The sequence below is a fragment of the Schistocerca cancellata genome, chromosome 6 (assembly GCF_023864275.1).
Source record: "Schistocerca cancellata isolate TAMUIC-IGC-003103 chromosome 6, iqSchCanc2.1, whole genome shotgun sequence".
Taxonomy (NCBI): domain Eukaryota; kingdom Metazoa; phylum Arthropoda; class Insecta; order Orthoptera; family Acrididae; genus Schistocerca; species Schistocerca cancellata.
Window position 1 is genome coordinate 373,310,904 of NC_064631.1, and position 25,673 is coordinate 373,336,576.

Sequence of the window (25,673 nt, forward strand, 5' to 3'; positions counted from 1 at the left end):
TGTGCAGAATGGTTCACGCAAGGCCGTAGAACACGGCGAGATAGTTCAGGCAGCACCACCCAGACCATCCTTCCCGAGAAGATCGACACGTCATCCTAACGGCATTCCAAGACACATGTGCATTGGCTGTGGTGGAACAGTGGAACACATCGTACACTATAGGAGAGACAGTCCATCGCCATTACGGCATGGGTTATATGCGCGTCGTCCACTTCTTTGTTTGCCTTCGACGAATGTGAAGAATGATGCTAGACGGCAATGTGTTTGGAACGACGTCATTTGGCACAGGAATGGCATCAGATAGTGTTTTCGGACAAATACAGATTCTGTTTATTGAAAATGATGCCAGTATTCTGGTTCGCCGCAGACAGGGTAGCAGAATCACAATGACTGCATTCGCACAAGACATACGGCACCAGCTCAAGGCCTTATGGTGTCTTGTCTTACTGCGTTCACATTACTATTGGGTTCAATCACAAATCACAGTTGGTGCGTGTCCAGGGCACTGCGAGCAGTGTTACCTACCTGAATGACATCCTGCGACCCATAGTCTTTCTGCACAGCATCCCAGACGCCATTTTTCAGCAAGACAATGCACGCATTGCTACATGAACACGTGCTTTCTTGGTGTCACAGGATGCCAGCCTTTTGCCCTGGCCTGCCAGATCACCAAACTTGTCGCCAATCGAAAATGTGTGGTGTATGGTGAAATGACGGGTTTAGCACTGTGAGCCAAAAATATCAACCAACACAGATGAACTTTGGAACCAGGTGAATGCAGCGTAGATGGCTGTACCACAAGATGCCATTCGCGCCTTATACGCATCTCTGCCATCATGCATGGAACAAGTTATCTGGGTCCACGGTGGACCTTGTGCCCACTAAGCAACAGGACACATGCTGAACCGAGATGACTGAAATGCTAACCATTTCTACAGAACATACTAATGTACACGTCCTGTGAATAAGAAGGTGCTATCTCCAATAGTTCAAGATGTTCTGTTTTTTACAGAGTGTAAGACAAGGATAACAGTAACACCAGGCGTGACTACTGGACGGATCCACTGCAATACTTCACAGCATTCACTTTGGATTTGCTGCTGGATCTTAAAATAAGTTTGACGCAATATTTCAGCGGACCACTTGGTCGCCATCTTCACAATGGATGTAGTTGATGAGTCTCATCGATGTGAGTCAAGGGCCAGAGACAGCGACCCTACATAGGAAACGTCGTCAAAAGCCTGTCATCGTTGTCCCTAATATGTTCCAATGTGGTCCTACAAGTGGCAGTCGATGGAAGCAATAGAAACACTACTGATTTACATTCTTTGGATTGTTTGGGGGAAGAGACCAAACAGCGAGGTCATCGGTCTCAACTGATTAGGGGAGGACAGGGAAGGAAGTCAGCCGTGCCCTTTCCAAGGAACCATCCCGGCATTTGCCTGGATCGATTTAGGGAAATCACGGAAAACCTAAATCAGGATGGCCGGGCGCGGGATTGAACCGTCGTCCTCCCGAATGATTTACATTCATTTTCACCTGTCTCCTGCGGTAGCCAAATCTTCATGGATCAGCGGATTTGCTTCTCGTTATATCTGTTTTGTTCAAATAAAGACATCAAGTGTTCAATCTTCTGTGTCATAAAATATAGTATTTTGTCGTAGGTTTCAGTCGCATTATTTACTTCCATTTCTTCATAATGCATACAACGCAGGATGGTGTCAATTATTCATCAATTTCAATGTCATTATACTTCACATATTGGCATTTTTATTCTATTTCAACAAGATCGGTACAATCAGTCCTTGAGAATCAAGTCATTACCTCACCCTGTATTAATACAGTGAAGAATATATACACGCCACTGTTCCAGCTTCCTATAGTCTGCACCACGACTATGGGAAATGGGTAAAGGACGGGAGAGTCAAACAAGGAGAATGCACGAAACTGGTTTTTAACAGGCAAATTTCAGATCCTTAAAACCGGTAAAAGAAGAGTGAATATGTGTTAATGGAACATCCACATTTGGGGATGCCGTTGATCAGTCTGCCTCTAGTGTAAATAGTTACGGAAATGAATAGAAGGGCTCAAACGAACAAGTTAAAAAGTAACCCTGAAACTCAATTACAATTGTTGGCTAAATTTCTGCTCACAGCTTCTCCAAAACTTATGGCCTTTGACTACACGAACCCCCTCGATCTTGCATGTTCTCTGACGTCATCTTCCCACCTTACGTTAAGTGGTCCCCTCGGCGTGATCTTGCCTTTTGAAACGCGGAAATAAAGTTCCTTAAGGTTTAATTTCTTTTTCTGGCAGTTCATTTGTCTTTGATTGATATAAATATGAAATATTCATCAGCTGGAACTATAAATTAATTGTTAATTTGTACTGTTTTCTTGTTGATTATAAATTAGTCTTATTATCACTGACTCAAATGTATTCCATTGATACATAAATCCTTTTCATTTTCTTAGTTTATTTATCATAAAGTTCTTCTAATACCGTTTAGCAGAGATTTGTACTTCACAATATAATGATGATATCTAATGGAAGCTTGTATTGTATGGTATGTGAAAATTGTTTAGTTGAGGCAGTTTTACAAGCTTTCTGGAAACCGTTGAATACCTAACGGCGACAATAACCTCGTTGCTGAGCACCCTATTTGCTACAAAACACACACACACACAGACACACACACACGCACACACACACACACACACACACACACACACACACACACACACACACACACCTCCCCCACTCCGTTTCACACCCTCATTCTAAACTTGCAATAATGGAAGAAGAGACCTAGTAAGGAGTCTTGTTCGTATTTTATCGGGAAATTTGAGTAAAACGATTCTAGGTCGTTTGATGAGGTGTGAACTATCTTCAAAGGAACTTTTACGCAGACCTAACGTTCACTTATGTGAGTTAAAGCCTTATGTCCATTTCAATATTGTGCCCATTTCTTGAAATAAAGTGTTCTCACGCTAGTTGGTAGATCACAATGCAGTTAAATTAACTGATTTCCGTTGGCAATATTCACCATTCAAATAAGACGTGATTTATATCCTCTTCCGCGCAGAAGCAATTTACTGCATCCTGCCCATCTATTTTCAGAAAGTGATTCTTACTGCATACGTGATTAAATTTCAGTGCCAAAATACCTGCAGAAATTTTTTGGGAATAATTAGCCGAGTAATATCTCCAGTTGTTGTTAACTATAATTTTGTTCTTAATCTTTCTGAGACTGGTATCTTTTCTATAAATTTATGTTGTAACGATACAAAGCTGAGTTTCAGAATTTCATTAACACGCTCTCGTTCCTCTTAGGCTGCTCTTTTTGTTGTTTGTACTGTCTTGTCTTCATTTTAAATTTTGTTATGCGGCTCCATCCGTAAAAGTTCCATTTTATTTCCTGTAACTTCACGTTTCCTTTTAAATCTCAAAAGTGAAATGGGCGGCTAGGAGACTAAAACGAAATTTTCTGGCGTACATGATGCTACACAATCTGTGAAAGGCAAAACGTTAAGAGAGATACCCGTTCTCAAAAAATGTGTGAAATAGCTACTCAGTGACCGAAATCGGCCTAGATAACAGCGCTTCGGATATTGTGAAAGCGACCCTTAGCAAGACGATTTTAAAAGTGAATTTCACAAAAGAACTCTTAAGAACCTTCGAGACGTTAACTGGTGTTAGACAATGAGAGAGACTATGCCCTCAGCTGCCTGGTGGAATAAGTTACTTGTGAGTGGATGATGATATTTACAGATGACCCTGGACTGAGAGTCGGTTACAAAATGGAGAAGTAAGTAGTCAATTGCTCTGCTTTCGCTCACGACCTGGCGGTTTTGGTGTCCACTATAGAAGAACCTTCTTACTCACTCGCCACCGTCAGCCACATAGCGGCTAAAGGTGATTTGAAGATCGCCATCAAAAAGTAGCGTCCGTCTGAAAAATCGGAGATCCACATTCCACAGTCTCATTGGGGAAAGACATGAATGTGGTAGATATACGCCTACAAACACACGAATGTCTGAATACGACTGAAATGGACTATTCAGGAAACTAGAATTAAAGGAGAGTAGATGATGTGTACAGACTGTGTCACAATAAGGAGCTCTGCGAACATCTAGAGCGCATCATAGCAGCAAATAGAAAGAGACAGTAACTGAAAGGATCACAATGACGTTCACGGCAGATATCACTGCATCAGATACGAGTAGCACAAGTGTGCTCGGAAAATCGAGTGGACTCGTGAAGGGTAGAACTCCCGTAGCACCAGGACGAAGGAATACTGGGCTACGATGTAAACTCGCCAGAAATGAAAACTACGCACCCTAGTGCAGGGGTAAACGGACTATAATAACAAAATGGCCGACGGTATGTGATGTACCGCATTTCAGAAGAGAGGGAAACGTAATACGGATGATAGGGCACTATTGTGCCTGACACATCCTGCAGTAATTCAGCCGGAAACAACGCGGGTTACCTTGATGGTACAGCTGTCGGATCCAGGATCGGCCTCGTTCTTCTCGTGTTACGAAAAATCCGCATTAATTTCCCCGCGAGTGGCTTGATTAGGGTCGATATCAATTAACAGCGGCCGCTTTAAACCGAAATGCTCTTACGCGCATTAATGGACGAGAACAATTAAGTCTGCAATCAATATCGCTGGCAGCCGGCAAGGCATTATTGGCGCGCTAATTAACTCAGCTGCTGTAGAAATGAAACTGTTGGGGAATTATTTGCCCAGCACTTGGTGCCAGCGCGCAAATTGTCCGACCGGGAGGCGGGCCACCAGCGGAACGCGGGGCGACTCCTTCCCGAGACGGAGATAGGGCGCGCGCCGACCACCCCTACAAGTAAACCGAAGTCGCAAGCTGCCCCTGCTGCAGGTAGCTGCTCATTCCACTTCCTGCGACTGACATTGCACCTTACACACTGTCGCTGTTAATGATATATATGCACTGCAAGTCACTTCCAGGAAGGAATGCAAAACAACTAAGTTTTACTCATTACCCACGTACCGCACGGTATAAACAGTAAACGACCAAATATATTGTCTGACAAAACAGAGTGAAGCATGGGAACTGGAGGAGAAAACGGGTCGCAGCTTCACGGGTTCAGGTGGTATGTGACGTTATTTCAACGATTAAATTTCGAGTCATATTTAGAAAGAACTTGGCAGTATGAGTCTACTTATCAGTGCGAGGTTGCTCACCGTCTGGCTTGGATACATGAACTAATTTGACTGGGAGGGCGTCTTAAAGCCGTCGTACTTTCTCCTGAAGCTAGTTGGTCCACGGCTGCTGTAGCTGGCCATACACTGATGCTCATATATTAAGAATAATGCTAATACATGGTGAAACAGCGCTCTGGTGGGCGGTTTAATGGTTTAAATCACCTCAGGGTATTACCTGCGGTCGTCGCACGGTGGCGCTGGCAGCAGTCCACACACACAGAGGTGTGTTGGTGCATGTCAGAGTACAGTGCAGCGAGTAAGCGTGCAGATGTTTTCAGACGTGCTAATGGTGACTGTGTTGAAAATGGCTCAAAGAATACGTATTGATGACGTTATGAGGGGTAGAATACTAGGGCGACAGGAGGCTGGTCAAACACAGTACATCGTAGCACGGGCCCTCCGTGTGTCACAAAGTGTAATCTCAAGATTATGGCAACGATTCCAGTAGACCGGAAACGTGTCCAAGTACGGGACGTCCACAATGTCCAACACCACAAGAAGACCGGTATCTCACCATCAGTACCCACAGACGGCCACGGAGTTCTGCAGGTAGCCTTGCTCGGAACCCTACTGCAGCCACTGGAACAGTTGTCTCCAGACACACAGTCTACATACGACTGCACAGACATGGTTTATTCGTCCGCAGACCTGCAAGGTGCATTCCACTGACTCCTGGTCACAGGAGAGCACGTAAAGCCTGGTTTGAAGAACATAGTACATGGTCATTGGTAAAGTGGTCCCAGGTTATGTTCACGGACGAGTCCAGGTATAGTCTGAACAGTGATTCTCGCCGGGTTTACAGCTGGCGTGAACCAGGAACCAGATACCAACCCCTTAATATCCTTGAAAGGGAACTGTATGGAGGTCGTGGTTTGATGGTGTGGGGTGGGATTATGATTGGTGCACGTACACCCCTGTATGTCTTTGGCAGAGGAACTGTAACAGGTCTGGGGTATCGGGACGTCATTTTGCACTAGTATGTCGGCCTTTTCAGGGGTGCCGTAGGTTCTACTTTCCTCCTGATGGATGATAAATCACGACCCCACTGAGCTGCCATCCTGGAGGAGTAGTTAGAAAATATCAGGCGAATGGAGTGGCCTGCCTGTTCTCCAGACCTAAACCCCATCGAGAACGTCTTGGATGCTCTCGGTCGACGTATCACTGCACGTCTTCAAACCCCTACGACACTTCAGGAGCTCCGACAGACACTGGTGTAAGTATGGGAGGCTATACCCCAGCAACTGCTCGACCACCTGAGCCAGAGTATGCCAACCCGTTGTGCGGCATGTGTACGTGTGCATGGTGATCATATCATATGTCGGGGTATTTTCTCAACTTATCACCAATACCGTGGTCTTACAGATCTGTGTCGTATGTGTTTCCTATGTGCCTATGCTATTAGCGCCAGTTTGAAGTAGTGCCACGTTGTGTGGCATCTCATTCTGCAGTTATCCTTAATTAATGAGCATGAGTGTAGATATCCGTGGTAGTGGCACTGCGACGGAGTTTACGTCCAATCTGGTCACACACATGTTTTATCGGAGACAGCTCTGAGGTTTTTCTTGGTCACAGGAGTACCTCAACATCACGCTCAGTTCATAGTGCCACGTGCCATGCGTAGTTGAACGTTGTCCTGTTTCACGAGAGGTAGCACATGAGGACGCAGGATGTCCATGATGTACCGTTGTGCTGTCATAATTTCCTCAAGTAATATCCAATGGCTACCGACATCATGACGCCAGCAGCAAAACCTCTACGTTTACCCATAATATTAATGGAATCGCATCCCAGATCACCACCATACTCGCAGACTACGGTCATCTGGGATAGTGCAGGAGCTCAATTCATTACTGTACGCAATGCGGCATCAGTCATCAGCTCTTTGCATGTCCGTCCTTGTAGTAGTTACAGGCAATTCGGATGTTTAGTATGAAACGAAAATGAAGACACCTGCAGGCTTTTCTTTTGCATTTAATTTATTTACGCAACCAGTTTCGGTGTTACATTATACCACCTTCTGGCCCTCTGACGAACGTAAATTGACGGGAATTCAGTCTCCTGTGCAGCTACAACACGAGTCACTATATAAAAAGCTGATGACCGTAGATAACGACCAGAGATAATTTCCTGCAAACGGGGGCTCTACGGTCACCATTTATTTTGTATGTGGGCTCCTGTTATGACTGTACGTGAGGTTGGATCCCTCCCAATTTACGTTCGTCAAGGGGTCTGAAGATGGCGTAACAGACCACTGAAACTGAATGCACAAATAAATTAATTGCAAAAGAGATCCCTTCAGGTGTTTTAATTTCCATTTCAGTCATTGGCAGTGAATGCTTATCGGTCATGAACCGCTCCAAAAACAGGTGATTATGTAGTGGTGTTAAACGGCAGCCTACACATGACACAGTAATTCCATACTCTGGCACTGCTAGTCTCTGATGAAAAATGATGGAGAACTTTGCAGGGAGTCAATTTCTTGTTCTCGGATGGCAGACGCTGACCTGAAGGGGGGGGGGGGGGGGGGGAGGGAGGTTAATATGTAATGTGTGCACAACACGGTGATCCTTCACTGCGGTGATCAGACATGATCAACAGGAACCTTGACAAAGCAGATGTCTGCCTGACGCCACCATGTAGTCCAAAATTTTGGCCCTGTTGCGTCTAAGTGCTCCAAAAATACTATACAATTTGACCAGTCGGCCAGATCTAGTCCCACAGTGAGATACCCTTTCATACACTGACAGGTACTGCTAACGCTATCTTCGCTGTGATCACTCCTCATTTCTCGCTATTCCTGCCCTTTATACCCTACCAGGAATGGTAGCACCAGTAAAATTTAACAAAACTAATGCGCTCTGGCAGCCGTACATGTCACAGAGAATTGCAACTCTGATCATTTATATGCCAGATGATTGTGTGTGCATGTATGAAGCTACACTGACATCTGGCCATTTCTAGTGGGCGCTTCGCTTTTTGATGATTTGGGGTTATACATAGTGCGAAATATAGTACACAGAGCTGCGAACAAGGGCAGCAACAACTGTTCTAACCCCAGTTTGGCACTGAGTCCAACTCAGGTTAAATGACGAGCACCACATTCCATGCTGCTTTAGTTCATCAAACGTACTGGCTGGTGAGTGTCGGCATGCAATTCTCTCTGTAACCTATGAGCAAATTTTTGTAATGGGTGAAAGATCTGGGGAAATGGGACAGTCAAATATCCTATATGTGGAAGTAATTTAGAACAGCAAGGGGAATGTGCGGTCAAACATGATCTTGTTGAAAGGTAATCTCACAGTGGCCTCAACGAGAGTGGATGTAAAAACAAGTCAGAAGTGTAATGCTTCCTGTCCAAATAAGAGGTTATGTGAAACAGAAGTAATCCTGTTGTGCAGCGCATGGGATTCGATACAATCACGTCACGTGATGAGCCGGCGTGTTGATGATGGTGAATGGAAGCTGGCAATGCTCATTCTGCTCAGATCCTATCCCCTGCAATTTTACCATCGTGATGCTGTGCGAAGATACGATGTCGTGACGCCAAATGTTATGTCCAGTGTTGTCGTTGGAGGTGTCACTGTAGGCGGCCCACTCTCCACTGACGCTTTATGGGGAACCGCAACAATGGTCACCGGCTGACAATCCGTGACGTTGCAGACTTCATCGCACTGTTCGTCTGGACACCTGTCTTGTTGCAAAGAAGCCCGTTTCCTGACTGAAGGTGTTGGCGTGGATGTACGAACCCGTTCTCAGGCGTTTGTCATCGTGTCGTGAGATCCCTCGTGGCGATGACTATGGCTTTCCTAAACCCATCGATTTCTGTTTCTATGACAGTCGTAAGCATTGTGTACTTGTCGAGGAAATATTTAAAAAAATTGTTTGACCGTCAAGTAAGTGGTGCTAACACGACCGAAACTACGTGGCTGTCTTCATCAAATAAATAACAACGTTTCCCAACGAAAAGTTGTGTAATTTGTGAATTATTAATGCTAAACTTCATCTCCTAAAGGTTGTGCCTTGTGGCTACAACCATTCTACTCTTTTTGTTCTGTCCTTTCCATTTATGTGTGCCGTGCTCAAGATATACTGTACGTTGCTAAATCTACTGGATTTCGAATGTACGCAAAAGTTCCTACATGAGGTTACGCCGGCAATAAATTTGATCGATAAATAATGGAAACGCGTAACTGGTAGTTTACAAATAATACACATTGCAAAGAAAAGTAAAATAATGAGTATATTGGAAGAAATCGAAATTTATGAGCACCTGAATAGTAGTCCTAATACGATTATGAAACAACAAACTGAGTTGAAAAAATGGTTCAAATGGCTCTGAGCACTATGGGACTTAACTTCTGAGGTCATCAGCCCCCTAAAACTTAGAACTACTTAAACCTAACTAACGTAAGTACATCACACACATCCATGCCCGAGGCAGGATTCGAACCTGCGACCGTAGCGGTCGCGCGGTTCCAGACTGTAGCGCCTAGAACCGGCCGGCCACACCGGCCGGTAAACTGAGTTGAAGAATAAGAAGGCCCATATACTATATTCAAGGCCTAGTATAACATCCAACATGAACTAAAGTGTGTAGTGTTTTCTGTCTTTTACTATCGGACGAAGACTTAAAGTCAGTGGAAGGCAGGCTGATGGACGACATAGAAACATTAGAATGATTCTGAGTGAAGGAACCACATACAAGACGCTATGCCGAGCAAGAGTACTGCTCCAACATTAGGCGTCCTCAACAGATAGGCATGACTTAAGACATTGAGCAAAATCTAGGACAAGCTGTAACAACTTCATATAAACTCCTCTCGAACAGGCCTTGAAGGCCCAACGGTACCGACCGGCCGCCGTGTCATCCTCAGCAGATTGGCATCACTGGATGCGGATATGCCCGCATCTCGTGGTCGTGCGGTAGCGTTCTCGCTTCCCACGCCCGGGTTCCCGGGTGCGATTCCCGGCGGGGTCAGGGATTTTCTCTGCCTCGTGATGGCTGGGTGTTGTGTGCTGTCCTTAGGTTAGTTAGGTTTAAGTAGTTCTATGCTCTAGGGGACTGATGACCTCAGAAGTTAAGTCCCATTGTGCTCAGAGCCATTTGATGCGGATATGGAGGGGCATGTGGTCAGCATACCTGTCTCCCTGCGGTATGTCAGTTTCCGAGACCGAAGCCGCTACTTCTCAATCAAGTAGCTCCTCAGTTTGCCTCACAAGGGCTGAGTGCATCCCGCTTGCCAACAGTGCTCGGCAAACCGGATGGTCACCCATCCAAGTGCTAGCACAGCCCGACAGCGCTTCGCTTCGATGATCTGACGGGTACCGGTGTTACCACTACGGCAAGACGGTTGGCAACAACTTCATATAGCGTATACGAAATGAGAATCCTTAGAAGAAAGACTATATTGTTCTCGCGAAAGGCTGCGCAATAATTAGGTGCGTCCATCATATACAGTGATGACCTAAAACATTATGACCATCATCAGCACAGCATGTTCGTATGCATGTGGAACGCATGACTGTGTGTTGCATCGAATACAAAAGTAAATTACAGATGTATGTGGCACTATATGTCTACGTATAGTATTTGCCGTAGATTGCGGGAGTGGGCACGGTGCTGCCGGCCCTTAGCCTTCCATAAGTATTCCATGGAGTGCAGATCAGTTATATGCGCTGACTAACACATCAAACGAGTACAATGTCATGCTTCTCAAGTAATTATAGCGCGATTCTAGCCTTGTAGCAAGGGCAGCTGTCCTGCTGGAAGATGTATTCGCCATCACATAACATGTCCAGTATCAAAGAATCCAGGTGTAGTGCAATAACTTGCACGTGGCTCACGGCTGTCATGGTGCCTTCATTTACTGTCACAGTTCCTACGGAAGCTGAGGTGAGTGTCCCACATAGCATAAAGCTGTCGCCACCGATCTGCAGCTGTGGCCCGGTGCTTGTTTCGAGGAGCCGTTCTCCTAGATGGCGGCATATCCGGACAAACCATCGACCTGGTATAACGTTTGTATTGATCTACGGTCCATTATAGACGATACCATTTCCACTGCAATGAAAATCCTACTTTACAGATCTCCAAATTAGGTGATAACGTGTGGACATCCAACGCCTTGCAGCCTACTCGTGAATTTGCCGTCCTTCAGCTATTTTCTATAAATGGTCTCGACAGTATCAAGCCAACAGCAGACCACCTTCGCCATTTTCGAGGTACCTGATCTTAGTCGCCGGCCCATAACAATAGTTTATGTAGGAGATTTCCCCATTTGCTGTTCGTATCGTAACAGAAATGACTCCTCAGTCCTCTCTGCTCCGTTTGTATTCTTACGCCACCAGTTGGGATTCAATCTCTCAGTTGGCTGTAGTCATAATGTTTTGGCAGGTCGATGTGATTCATGGCAGCGTGGGGTGGCCGAGCGGTTCTACGCGCTACAGTCTGGAACAGCGCGATCGCTACTGTCGCAGGTTCGAATCCTGCCTCGGGCATGGATGTGTGTGATGTCCTTAGGTTAGTTAGGTTTAAGTAGTTCTAAGTTCTAGGGGACTGATGACCTCAGTAGTTAAGTCCCATAGTGCTCAGACACATTTTTTAGTGATTCATGTAGGGATCGTGACATGTGTTTTTTAAAATGATGCACAGAACTTGCTATGAAAAAAGTCGTCTTCAGTTAACAGTGCTTCTTTGTAACATGACACCAAGCCAATACGTAATACATTTCCTGTGGTAAGTTTTAACCTTAGGAACTTCACACACATCAGACACACAGCTCATGAAACAAAAGTTCCTGGCAAAAATAATATACAGAAGAATACAGAGGGAAATCATGGCTGTGTTAAATGATGTTCAGTGTAAAACGTTCTAGGGCTTCTTGCCGCGTCACCTCAGGGTAAAACCTCGAGGTTTCAACGATTACCTGCGTCTTTGTCAGGAGCAACTGACTGTCAAGACTGCTGCTGCGGTAACCTTGTATAATCCCCACTGCTTCGTCATAGCGTAAACATTCCGAAGAATATCTTTGCCTCTTCTCTGCATCGAGAGATCGGTTCCATGCACCGTTCAGATTATATCCGCTGTCACAAGGCTGAAGATCTTCTCTCACATTCTTACTTCTATGGCCTCTTTAATGGGTTCTCCGTTGTCTCCAGCACTGGCCTACTTTTTATGGTACATTTTTCAGAAAAGTTCATTTTCATTCGACCATTATGTTGACGACACGTTTATGGTCCAGCCACAAGCTGTAAAAGCTCTTGAGCAGTTCCCTGAACATATGAACGGTAGGCAACCAATCATCCAGTTCACCGTCGAGACAGAATGAACGAAGCCCGCCAGTTTTAGATATTTTGGAACAAGTTTTGAGTACACTGGTACACAGAGTAAAAACTGTTTCTGATGATACCACCTGGATTCCGAAATTAATCATCTGAAATTCATGTTCCCAGAGAACGGCTATGGTTCACGTTATATGGGGTCAGCGTTCTCCAAGGAAACATTACAGCAATCACCCATTTTATTCCTTTCTTTCTGCGGCGCTACATGCAGCAAAACATGCAGATTCCTGGGAATACGAGGTATAACAGCAGATTCTTCGCGCTGTTCAGGACAGTCTCGACGTCAGGATCCCTGGGACTTACATCATCACTAGTGAGTGCGGAGACAGTTATATCGGTAAGTCCATCCGCACCGTTCCTGGTCACTGTACAGAACACCAACGGCATATTGAAAATCGAGAATTGAAGAAATCTGCAGTTACCGAGCACAGCCTCATAAATAAATACAATATACTGTTTGACAAAACAGTGTTTGAGATGTGGCGCTATATAAGCACACTGAAAATAAGGCACACTTTAAGAGGTGAGGACGTAGTGCGTAGAATTAGCGAGGAGAGGCACATGCCGAAAACTCTCATAAGAACAGAGAGCTTAAGAGATGTTTTAACGCAAGATGAAATAATGTCCACTTTATCAGACGACGTCATTGAGCGCAAAATCTATAGGGAGAGACTGGGACATATGATATTATTGTGGTCTTCAGTCCAAACATTGGTTTGATGCAATTCACAACGCTAGTCTCTACTGTACAAGACTCTTCGTCTCTAAATAACTATTGCAGCCTACATTCACCGGAACATGCTTACTGTCATCATCTCTTGGTCTCCGTCTACAATTTTAACCCTCCATTATCAAACTGACGATTCCTTGATGTCTCAGGATGTGTCCTTCCAGCATGTCCTCCTTTGAGTCGAACTGTGCAATAAATGCCTTTCTTTCTCAGTTCGAATCAATACCTCCTCATCAGTTTTTCGACCTGGCACTCTTCTGTAGTACTACAACTTAAAAGCTTCACCTCGCTTCTTGCCTGACCCTGCATATCGTCCACGTTTCACTTCCGTATAAGGCTACTCTCCAGACAAATACCTTCAGAAATGGCTTCCTACCACTATAAGTTGTTATTATGTGTCAATAAATTCCTGTTTTCGTAATTGCTTTTGTTACCATAGTCAGTCTGCATTAATATCCCTCCGCTGTACCCATCAGAGGTCTTTTGCTGTGCAAATAGCAAAACTCATGTAACAGTATTGGTGTGTTATTTTCCAGTCTAAGGCCCACAGTTTCCTCTGATTTAATTCGACTACAGTCCATTACCATGGTTTCACTGTTGTTGTAGTCTATATCTAACAACCTCTTTTCAAGACGGTATCTGTTCCGTTCAGCTGTTTCTCCTCGTCTTTTACTGCCTCTGACAGAATTACACCATCAACAAACCTTAACGTTTTTACTCCTTCTGCCTGGACTCTAATTCCCTTTCCAGATTAGTCCATTGTTTTCTTTACTGCTAGTTTAGTGTACAGATTGAATATCATCGGGCATAGGCTTGTCTTCAGTCTTATTAACCACTGCTTCATTATCCTTCTTTTGGACTCTTGTAACTGCAGTCTGTATTCTGTACAAGTTGTGACTAACCCGGAATTTCGAAAAGTGTGTTCCAAGCAACACAAAGTAAAATCGTAATTTCTCTAAATCTGCAAATGCTGTAAAGATAGGTGTGCGTTCCTTTAACGTCTTAACGTCTCATGTAAGATAAGACTTTTAGTCCGTACTGCCTCCCATGTTCCTACATTTATACGCAGTGCAAACTAACCTTTCTCGAAGTGCCTTGTACCAATTTTTCCATACTTATTTTGCAAGCGTGGCCTATTAAATTAATAGTTCGTTAATATTCACATCTGTCAACACACAATTTCTTTGTAATTTGGATTATTTCGTTGTTCTTGAAGGCTGTGGGTATTTCGCTATTTCGCCTATCTCATACATCTTGCACGCCAAGTGAATAATTCCGTCGCGGCTAGCTCTCCCAAGAATCACAATAAATATGAGGGTATGCCGTCTATTCCAGCAGTCTTGTTACGAATCAGGTGTTCAAGCTCTCCATCGAATTCTTCATTCCGTATCATCATCTCATTTTATCTAATTCCAGTTCGCAGCTCGTGGTCTAATGGTGCCGGCACCGTAGCTCAGGGTGTTTGGTCGGAGGGTTAGATGCCCTCTGCAATAAAAAAAAAACTGAGTTAATCGCTTAACGATGAACTTGAACAAGCGACATGGGACGTCCGCACCGGAAAAAAAACACGGACAAAATGAGATCACAAAAAAGTGGCTAGCGTTGCTATATCGGGATCATGGGGTCCCGGGTTCGATTCCCGGCAGGGTTGGGGATTTTCTCTGCCCTGAGACCGGGTGTTTGTGTTCTCGTTAGTATCATCATCATTATTCGTGAGGGTGGCTAGTTTGGAGTTTGGAAAAATTGGGAGTTTTTACAGGCACTGATGACTGCGCAGTTGAACGCCACACAAACCAAACACTGTCATCATCTAATTCCTTTTCCCTTTCATTAATGTTGCTGTCAAGTTAATTTTCATCGTAGATCGAACAAGTAAATGAGCCAATTCAGTAACGGAGCGAGAAGTCGTGGTGGTCTTTGGTCTGATGATCCTTGCCCCCTCCTTCCATTCTCCATACCGTTCATTAAAAAAAGTTTAGCTTTGCAGTGAACGCATGGTTAACCTTTGTGCCATGCTCTTACAAATTATTAGAAATCTCCCCCTGTAACATCACATACTGAATGCTCAGGAAAATTAGTAACATCTTAATACTCATCCATTATGGAGCCACCATAGAAGCCACGTTGAATGAAAACCATAAAGCCAACGTTCTATTCGCCTGGGCTCATACCACAGGCTCTCGATGAAGTGTGAGACCTCGCCAGCAGAAGTATAGATCTTGTCACGTCCTCTACATTTCTCTAAGTAGCGAACTGAGATACCTATGCACGTGTTCCGATAGGACTTAAGCCGAAAAATGTTTTATATACTTTCTTACTCTTATTAGTAGCATTGCCGTCTTCTTCAATGTTTTAATGTAAATTGTATTGTATTCTAAAATCTGGTTTTGATACTTTTTGGAGGACACAACATTGGATAGAGATTAGTGATGTGAAGATCGTCAAATGTATTGATGAAAGTCATTTAGCGTCTATAGCAGTATCATCATGCAATAAACTGACCTTCGTTTTGGGCACTGCTCCTAGCCGAGTGCATACAAACCAACTGATGAATGTGTCAATTTAGTCTTCTGCGGCCGTTGCTATTCACAGTAAGACTTTGATGTGATCGCATCATCCTGAATGTTGATGCGGTAAGGAAATGTACCACCCGGATGAAGGCCACCTGCAGCACTGGCCGAAACGTTGGTCTATTAAATAACATCACGATGCAATGACATACACAAAAAGTATCATTGAACTAACCGATGACTGTCACTTGCAACACTTTCTGGCACTCACCGCGGCCAGGGTTGTACACTTTCGCATACTCTTAAATGTGTGTGTAGCGTGACGTGTTTTATTGCTAGAGATATCGATATGAAGAACCGTGTTCAGACAACACATGATATGCACTTATTCTTAAACAGATCTGAGTCACGTGATTAGTGGAAAAAGTAAGTTTAGTTCAACGTTCCAAGTATAACGGTATTGTTGGAATCTCTTCTGTCTGTCGTAATAATAAGCGAAGGACTTACAAGAGTGTACCAGAGGATCGAATGATGATACGTGTGTCATACTTCTGAAAAATTAACAGGCTAGTTCCGACCACAGGGAATGTAGAAATTGTCATTCATCATGGCATTGTACAATGACGTACTGTTAACCGAATATGATTTTTTCCTAGCAATTTCCTTGCGGAGTATTGCAATGGGGACGTTACAGTCTCAGGAGAAGTGAGCATTCGAGTAGTAAAGACATTGTGCCTCTTCAGCTCTGGGACTGCCCCAATCAAATCCTGCTCCGAAGGGCTGAGGCAGTAGAAGAAACGGGATGCACTCCGATTTGTCTCTGGAGATATTCAACAACAGACTTTGAATGCATGCGAATATAAAATTAAATCTGATACTGCGCGCCAATGAAAGCAAAACAAGTAAAAATGTACTTGTAGCAGATGTTACTGGAAAATTAATTGCTGCGCCAAATCTGTAGGAAAGAGTATTCAGTGGCACGTGTTTTCTGTCTCAGTTTCTGTTATTCAGTTTAGTTAAAAATTAATATTAATTTCGCTTACGTGTATTTACAAGCAAAATTTTTGACTTGTTTGTTTGTGTTAAAGGTAGGCGCAGTAAGAATAGACTAATAGGCTATAGGGGAAAACAAGAAGAACAATCAGAAAAAGCAAGAAATGAATATGGCAAATGTTTTTATAAATAGTTGCACTAGTTCTGGAACTTTATGATATATCGTCATATTCTTGCTGTCCATACGGCTATTTAGATATTGAGTCAGTTTTATTCTGTGAGAGAGATCTGAGAGAAAAAATGCTGTCAGGTTACCAGTACCTGCTTCCTGGTGCATGCGTGTCTCCAATTTCTCCAGAAAATACATAGAATATGGTGACAGTGTCGATCAACAGTAAAAACCAGTATTCAGCTTTCCGCTGCCATCGTGTTTTAATCGGATGATGGATATTGGCGCTATTCTATGTCGGAACTGGGTTTTCCATTGTCTGAAGCCCAGAAAACTGCGTCAGGCACGATCGAATCTTGTACAAATTGTTTATAATGAAACCTGGCATGTTGGAGACTTCCGCGACTCGTCGTGGTGGTAGGCAATATTGATTCCCTTCCTGAAAACAGTGAAGGGCTATACATTGTTCATTAATTATGGTATGGTCCTAACTTACAATTACGCTAGTACTAACTAGAACTCGTCGTAGACCAGAGTTTAACATTGGTTATAGGGTAATCTCTTGCAGAGTGGATTTAGATGTGATTCACCCCTCGACAATCTTACTTTGCTTGAAGCGTATAAACAACAGTCTGTTCTCATTGGTGTACTGTTCGGTACTGAAATGACATACTGCACTTTTGAAGATATGATAACAGTGGACTGATCAACAAAAGGAGCTGGTTAATTAACCATTTCCATGTTGTTCTTAGTTCATAGATGGTTCTTCAGAAGTCGAATCGGAAATTAACACAGAGAAATGAACACTTAAAGTGGTGTACCTCGGGGATCTGTTTTAGGTGTAACAATCAGTACTGCGTCCGCATTTAAGACTACTGTCTAGTGCTCGTTGTTTGCAGATGACTTCATTACACTGTGCACCTGCTCCAATCTTGTAACAACAGCTCGTGAGTTACGGCTGACGATTTCCCAGATTTAGGAGTGGGAGGTGAAGAAGATATTCAAACTTGCATCACGGAAATGTGTGTGTGTCATGTTCAATAATCCATGCGACTCAACATAAGGGAAAATCTCGTAAATTATAAATAACTCACTTAAATTTCTTGGAATGGTGTGAATGGTAATATGGCTACAGATGGAGCTGCTCCAGTTCTCTTCACTCAACTAACATTTTTCCAGACAGAGCATTTCGATTTGTCTGGTATGTTCTCATCTGTTCTTTCAGTGATTTACACCTACAAAAACTAAAGACTCGGCGAAGAGGCCACGAAGACAACTAAAATGCTAGTATGAATAAGACATCTTACTTTCCTGGTGTTGCCTCACGTGTGCTTTCAGCCATTGAGACCTACTCTGTCAAAGCTTTTTCAACTCCATCTTCGAGTGGGTTCTGAAACGCATTTCCGGCCATGTGTCGATACACCTTTTTTACCTCTTATCCTATCAGCAATCGTTTCTTGCAGTTTCTCCCCATCTTCATGATTACCCTGCATATTGTATAGTATCCATCTTTTCCTATAGCTTACACCTACTTTTCTAAGACTTACATACATGTTATACAATTTCACGAAGCCTTTTCTACATTGAGAAGTCATATGAAACAGTCTTTATTTTTATACATTTTGTCCCTTTATCAGCCCAGCGTGAGAATTGCCTCCGAAGTTTCTTAAATCCAAAGTGATATTGTAACTTTCTGTAGAAATTATGGAAAAATTTAAATGATTGCTTGAACTGGGAATGCCTACAAAACTGGAGTTATCATGTAGCGTGTTGTAACTGCAAGTGGTGTGCTTACTCTGTGTTATTGTTAGCAAAACCTAATACGAACTGATTTGGGCAATGCAACTCCCAATACCAATAAAGAAATACAGTCACTGCAAAATACATCCAGCCCCTTAGGTACTGAATCGTCTGGTTCTGTTCGAAACTGAAAACTCTGGTCCCTGTGCACACAACAAATAAATAGAATTGTTTTACCTCTAAAGCAGCAATGATGGATCGCAAGATAGTCTGCTCTCTCATGAAGAAGAATAAAATATACTATCTACAGCCTCAGCGGTGTGCATTGCAGGCCGTAATACTGTGAAATATACGTGAAATTCTTTTAGCTGATAAATGAAGGCATTTACGAAACATTCAGTTTCTTTAAAAAAACACCTAACGTAGATAGGGAGGCGGTAGTAATTTGGGTGAGTTACTACCACTGACTTTTACATGTGACGTTGTATTCGAAGTTAAGTTTCGCTTTTCGAAACATCTGACAATTGAAATTACATTACTCAGAAAAACTACACCTTTTTACTAAATGAAAACCTATCTCTGCTGACGTAATCACAACAATGAGATTTGTACAGCAAATATTATCTAACATCACTAAAAAGCATAAAGGCGAATCATCAAATTACGTATACCTGTGGTAACAAATCTTAGAAACATTACAAAAGGGAAATACCTAACTAGCCTATATATCAAATCTGTTTATGTATAATCTGGGGTTACTCAAATAGAACTCATTGTTACCATTTGTAAGCCAACTCATTCACACAAACGCGCTAGCAAAAGGAAAATAATAAAAAATTAACTTCTTTACCGTAACTGCGAGAAGACTTATGCTTCCACATTTGTATTTTCAGTTATACATGTAATCGTAATGCTTCCTCGTAATATCAGTGCAGTAATCTTTTCTCGTCACAATTAAATTTACATTTTACTATAAAATCACTCATCATTTTCACCACTTATTTTACGTGCGGTGTAACACAAAATATTGGTATGAGAAAATTCCTGCATTTTCATCTAACAGTTGGTAGCTTACAGAGCACACGATAAAAAAGAACTGCCTACTGCATCCTCTTTCGCTCACAGACTGCTACATACTCCCGCTGTGCGCCAAGCGCTCTCTTACTGCAACACTACAATCTCAGACCAGAAGCAGTATCTTTGGCACTGCGGTCGTGCAAACTCAGCGATTCGCTTTATAGAGCCTATCAGAGACATACGTCATTAAGAATATAATATGTTCATTTTAGTTTACATTAGTATCATTACAATATTCGGGAGCCACATATAAGTGTACCCCAGTAGACTCCGTTCAATATGACGTAACCACTTCCGTTCAGTTTTTCTGTACATTCTTCTTTTAGAATTTCGGATGTATGAAATCTTATGCTGGTTGTGTGATCTCTTATTTATATACCGAGGATATCTTCAGGATTGTGTGAATGACATTGTTCTCATAGTTAGTTGGTATATATCCCGCCTCTACGCGTTAACGTGAATAATCATATTGGTTACACTTCCCGAGTGATTTTAAGAATTTGTTCTTCCTTGTTTGAACCCAAACTTATGAAGATACATCATATGAATTTAATATTTTATCGCCTGCATCTTCTAAAGCGATATCCATTTCTTCTTCTACCACGTCAGGAGACTTTTTAAACCCCCGCCCCTCTTTAGAGGTCCTCACAACTTCCTTCTCTCTTCTCTGCGTTTAACAGACCAATTCTTTAGTGCTCTTAATGTTGACACCTTTGGTTACAATTTCTCCGAAAGTTATTTTGACTCTCCTACAAGCTCAAACTGTACTCACAAAGTCTATACGCTTCCCTTACATGTTGCTTGCAGCCTTTCCGCTTTAGCTTCCGTTTACTTGCTACTGATTTCATCTCTACGTTTCTTATACAGGGTGTTACAAAAAGATACGGCCAAACTTTCATGAAATATTCGTCACACACAAATAGAGAAAAGATGTTATGTGGACATGTGTCCGGAAACGCTTAATATCCATGTTAGAGCTCATTTTAGTTTCGTCAGTATGCACTGTACTTCCTCGATTCACCACCAGTTGGCCCAATTGAAGGAAGGTAATGTTAACTTCGGTGCTTGTGTTGACATGCTACTTATTGCTCTACAGTACTAGCATCAAGCACATCAGTACGTAGCATCAACAGGTTAGTGTTCATCACGAATGTGGTTTTGCAGTCAGTGCAATGTTTACAAATGCGGAGTTGGCAGATGCCCATTTGATGTATGGATTAGCACGGGGCAATAGCCGTGGCGCAGTACGTTTGTATCGAGACAGATTTCCAGAACGAAGGTGTCCCGACAGGAAGACGTTCGAAGCAATTGATCGGCGTCTTAGGGAGCACGGAACATTCCAGCCTATGACTCGCGACTGGGGAAGACCTAGAACGACGAGGACACCTGCAATGGACGAGGCAATTCTTCGTGCAGTTGAAGATAACCCTAATGTCAGCGTCAGAAAAGTTGCTACTGTACAAGGTAACGTTGACCACGTCACTGTATGGAGAGTGCTTACGGGAGAACCAGTTGTTTCCGTACCATGTACAGTGTGTGCAGGCACTATCAGCAGGTGATTGGCCTTCACGGGTACACTTCTGCGAATGGTTCATCCAACAATGTGTCAATCCTCATTTCAGTACAAATGTTCTCTTTACGGATTAATGTGATTTGAAGACAAGTAATAAAATGAGCTCTAACATGGAAAGTAAGCGTTTCCGGACACATGTCCACATAACATATTTTCTTTCTTTGTGTGTGAGGAATGTTTCCTGAAAGTTTGGCCGTACCTTTCTGTAACACCCTGTATATTCCTGTATTCCTTTATTTTCCTAAACATGCCTGTATTTTCTACTTTCTTAGATCGTATTTCATTTGTTTCATAAAGTTTCTTCTCAATTACCTGTATTTGTTGTCAAAATTTCGTGATTGCCCATTTTAGGGTTGTTATTCCTGTTCAACTGAACCACTTATTGTAGCATTTGTTACTGGATTATCTACAGCATCAGAGAACTTCAAACACGCACCGACGCTGCTCGGTTCCGAAGTACCCCACTCCTTTACACATTGTTTATGACTATTTTTTATGTTAAAGCTTACACTTCATTAATAAATTGTGATTTAAAGCTGTGTCTGCTCCTGCGTAAACCCTACTATGCAATATCTGATTTTGTAACCCCTGGGTCATCAAAATGTACTGCAGCTATTATATCCTGGTGTCTCCATGCAAAATAAACTTTCTGCTTCTGTGACTCTTGAACAGCAAGACAGTAACCCTCAGCCACCACCATGGGTAACTGCTTACATCCAGAGGACACTTTTCCATCGGTGGGAACAAGTACAAAAATTCTTGCTGGAAAACTTAATTGGTAGACTATGCACAGAGCAACACGCAATCTCATGCAAGGACATCACACACCATGCTATTCTGGAAGCGAACCTCCACACTGTGAGTAGTACGCATTGTGTACGGTCATTTTCCGATATACCTTGCATCTGCATCACTGTGTCATGCGGTGCTCCAGGATATTTTCAAGCACAGGTGGACACCGTGCCTCACAAGTAACTGTTTCCTTGTGATCCGTGAAGAACTATGTCACGGAGAGTTGTACAGGGAAGCTATTTATTCAGTTTTCAGTAGTACCTAGGATTTAGCGGCCATCAGATATGTAAAAGCAGGCTATACTGTCCAGGTAATTATTTTCGTCTAGAGCTCAAGTTTTGGGTCGATGCGTTACTGTGACTAATTATAAGGAATCATCACAGCAATAACAACTAGCTTTCCATTTCTTAAATGAGCGGTATATCCTGAATTTACAGCAACACATAACCGATGGAAGGAAACCCGTTTCCGTGGTATCTGTAAAACCGCCACTATTCCCAGAAATGTAGATGATATCAACAAATTTCCCTGTAGTGCGTCATTCACGTTTCGTTGTATCCATTAGCACTTTCTGAGGTATTCAGAGCTGATGCTATTGCCTGTCCGCTCGGATCGAACTGGACGAACTCTGCGTAAACAGAGTGGAAAGTGACAGGGGGCGTGCTCGCCCATCGTAATGTCATGAAGCGTCCGACCGTGCCATTCCGGCTTTATTAGATTAGATGTAGCTGTTGTCGCATGCAGATACGTTTCGACAATCTGCATCCCATTATCGGGGAATCTAAAATTCAAAACCGATGTTACCGCAAAATAATGACACTTATTTACAGTATCGGAGCATGGAGGTCGTTGTGGTGAGCCGAACTGGAATTATACGAGCATTATCATATCATTCTCTCGATCGGCGTAAGAGGGCTCCATGGGGATATAATGATGGAACAAAACCGAAGACAAGCCTACAACTGTATCATAACACAGCCTACAGAAGTTTATTCGTTGGGACTCAATCCGTAGTATGCATACATCCCTCAGCATTTTTAGTAGCTCATATAGAACACGAAAAACAGCATTCGGAGTACTTTTCAGTTCCATGGCTTCACTAGTAAACCATAGTCAATAGTCGTTTTCAAAGATAAAAAAAAGGTAAAACTGGTATTACAGTGCTAATGAAACATAACAAATAAGTTTATGTTAATTTAAAATGTAAGGAGCGACAACCACATTCATATGTCACATAAATAAATGTACGACTGTTCAAAATCGAATAATACAAAAAAAGTATAGGCTATGTCTAATGTAAACGGAATGTGCATAATATTTGAAGGTATTGAAAGAAGATTTCTACAAAGTGATAGTACGCTAGTACTCAAAGGGGGTGGAATCATACATTTCGGTGTTACTTGTTTTACGGGTATTAGGACATGTTCCAAGGCATATTTCTGTGCCTAATGTTTCGTTGTCCAATGCTCGTCAGAGGCTATAACAACTCAGATAGCAGTTACGATCTCAAACAAGACCATAAAACTGAAATGGGACCAGGGAACCACCAAATTCGTTTATCTGTTATCATATTTTTATAAAGATCGAATCATTATTATGCTTGGATGCACAAAGAGGTCATAGAAATTCAAAACAAAAAACAACTGTAACAGAAAAGAAGCAATATTGAAGTTAGGCAAATGTGGGCTCACAAAGGGACCGCAAGGAATTCCCCTCGCCGCTTTGATTCTATTGACAGGGCGTGTGGAACACGAGTAGAATTTCAAAATAAGCATACAGGAAGACGCAATCCTCAACCGTTTACGAGAAAATCGAGTTTGAAAATTTGAGGCTTTCTTATAACCGTTGTACGGTCGCTTGTATGCAAGGAGTTCCTAGCCAAGCGAGTAAGCGCTTAGTCTCATATGCGCAACGTTTTGGATAGAATCTATCTGCCTATACTTCTGTGGTGTGTGTGTGTGTGTGTGTGTGTGTGTGTGTGTGTGTGTGTGTGGCTGTCGTTCTTTTTCAATGTAATTCTAACGACAGATTTATTATGACTGTTACTCACAGTATGAACCCATTTTCCAGGTACTCCTGCACGTAATTTTGATTCTCTAGAAACAGCATGTGAGCAAACGGCTTTCGGTTGATTGTCGGAGAAAAGTATCAACATTCACAAACCCAGATAACACTTCATTAGTATGTCAGCTCCCGAGATAATTGCTTCGCAAAGCTTCAAGAGTCCGATTTTACGATTAAATGTAGTGACCTGCCTGGCAATTCTTGAGCAAAATAAAAGGAGACCTTGTTGTAAACACGAATCGCTTTAGAGAGAAGTTTCAAATGTGCGATTAATAACGGCAGTCATATATATAGCGTACAGCTCTTTCTCCAAAACAATTTCGTCGTTTTGAATTGTACAGCAGTAATAAAACCAGAACTCACGGATACTGCAGAAGAAATATTTTACAACGCCTTTGAAATGGTAGCGGAGAAACATCTCGTGATACAAGATGAACTAATTACCGAGTAATAAATCGACAAAGGCTTTCTGTTTGAAGAAAACGAAGAAGTCGTTTTATCTTCAGACAATTACGAGCCCGGAGAGAAGTAAGAGAAAATGGACAGCAACTTTGTTCCGCACTATTACAAGATTAGGGTCATCAGTCTAGCGAGAGAGCATCCAGAAAGAAATTTCATAATTTGCACAATCTTAAAAATCTGTCGTTAGAGTCAAATGGTGCTGAAAAATATACGAGGCGTGCTTTTTAAGTAAGTACTGTTTTGAAATTTAAAAAAAAGACGTACTAAGATATCTCAATAATTTTGTTTTTACATGAATGCCTGTAACTTAATCTACTTTTCCACATAATTTCCGTCAATATTGAGGCACTTATCAAAACGTTGTACCAGTTTTTGAATACCCTCCTCGTAGAAGTCTGCCGCCTGACTTGTTTACCACTGAATCACCACTGTTTTGACTTCATCATCGTCTTGAAAACGCTGACCGCCCAGGTGTTTCTTCAAGTGCAGGAACAGATGGTAGTCACAGGGCGCAAGATCGGGGCTGTACAGAGGAAGATTAGAGTTTCCCATCAAAAAGGTGTGATGAGGTCTTTGGTCTGATGCGGACGGGCATTGTCTTACAGCAAAACTATGCCCTTGCTCAACTTCCGTGGACTGTTGCTTTGATTCTGGTGTGACGTAGGCGACCCATGTTTCATCGCCCGTAAAAGTTTTGCTTAAGAAATCGTCGCCGTCGCCGTCGTTGTGGTACCGCTCAAGGAAAGTCAATGCACTGTCTAAACGTTTGGCTTTGTGCACATCCGTCAACATTTTTGGTACCCAACGTGCGCACAGTTTTCGGTAATTCAAGTGCTCGGTCACAATGTCATACAAAACACTACGAGAAACATTATGAAAGTCCTCCCGCAAGGAGGAAATCGTAAAGCGTCTGTTTTCTCTCGCCGTATTGTCCACTTCCTGCACCAAACTTTCATTAGCGACCGAAGGACGCCCACTCC